General features: G+C 38.6%; 1 pseudogene; it reads right to left on the reverse strand.

Annotated features, from left to right (window-relative positions):
* Positions 1-715: 715 nt before the first annotated feature.
* On the reverse strand, positions 716-1,120 carry LOC102790969 (immunoglobulin lambda constant 6 pseudogene; annotated as a pseudogene).
* Between the last annotated feature and the right edge of the window lie 413 nt (positions 1,121-1,533).

Raw genomic sequence — 1,533 nt, forward strand, 5'->3', positions numbered from 1 at the left:
TGTCAGTCTTGGTGGGACTGTGACCATCAGTGCTACAGGGAGTTCAAATATTGGTGCTGATCTCAGTTGGTACCTTCAAAAAACTGGACAGCCTCATCATTAACTTTCTTCTCAGGAACTCTGACTCGTTCAAGTGGCAGCAGATCTGGTTCTCAGTACACTTTAACCATCAGTGGTTTTTGTTTGGGCTACCATGGTGGTGGAGTGTTCACACAGTGATTTAGAGCTGTACAAAAACCTCTTTCAGTCTGACTGAAGGCTGCAGGTGCAGAGACAGACTGCAATGACAAAAACTGCTCCATCAAACACAAACACAATGAATCTAAACAAACTGAAGAACTACATTGCTGGGATTATAAAGATTTTTAATTAAATGTTCATAAGTAAATAAGGCAAAAAAACAAAAACAACTATAAAATGTTATGAAATATTTACTGGACTTCAAAACTGTCCATATTTCAGATAGAAATATGAGGGTTTAATAAGCATTTATGTGCAATAAAGTATTGGCACAATGATTACAGAAAAGTGATTTTTCAGAAGCTTTTATTTTGTTATGACTTGTTTTTTTAACAGCATATTTTTAAAGCAGAATATGGATAAGATTGGTTGGTGAAATTTGCATGCACATCAATGGAGAATGATTTTTGTTTTCAGAAATATTGCAACAGAGGAAACACAGTGTTATTTGGAGACAGGAAGTGTTGCTGAAGCTCTACTCTGAGCAGTGGTCAGGGTCCAGGGTTTGAGCGACGGGGCTCTGTCCACTCAGACTGGCCTCACAGCTTACTGAGCCCGCCTTCTTCCACTGGTCTGCAGAGAGGCTCAGGGTGCTGCTCCAGCTGTAGCGACCGTCTGTCCCCAAGACCTCCAGGCTGCTTAACACACCTGAGGATGTGCTGGTGCTCCCCACCTTCCAGCCCAGCTTCCAGTTTGAAGGGAAGCCGCCAGTGGCCAAACACACCAGAGTGGCACTGCACTGCTTCTCTTCATCTTTGGATGGAGGGAGGACAGTGAGGGTGGGCCTCAACACACCCACTGGAGGAGAGAGAGGGAAGAAGAGCAACCAAAGACATAAGAATGAAAGCAGGAAAGAAATACCTACATGGTGTTTAATCATTGTTGAATGATGAATATTATTATTTCTTTAATGTTTTACAGTCAATATCTCATCTATGTGATAATTTTTAATGTCACACTCACAGAGTTGAAACACTCACGTACAGTTTAAACTTTGTCATCTGCTTTTTTCACTTCCTTTTAAACTACAAGTACAATCAGTCATCCATGAACTCAAAGCTGGTCTGTGTTTACTGACACTTTTTATTTTGGGGGAAATCCATAAAATACTGATATTTTCAAAATAGAAACAATAAAGAAATAAATCCACAAACACTATATTTGACAATCAAAGCTTGAAAATAACAAAACCTGAAATATTTTAACTGGGAAATACTAAAAAATATATGAATTAACATTTCATAGAAACTTAAAAATGAAAAGGGAACAAAATATTTTTTTTTTGTGTGTGTT

This window comes from Neolamprologus brichardi, chromosome 19 (assembly GCF_056152115.1).
Source record: "Neolamprologus brichardi isolate AB-2024 chromosome 19, ASM5615211v1, whole genome shotgun sequence".
Lineage (NCBI taxonomy): Eukaryota > Metazoa > Chordata > Actinopteri > Cichliformes > Cichlidae > Neolamprologus > Neolamprologus brichardi.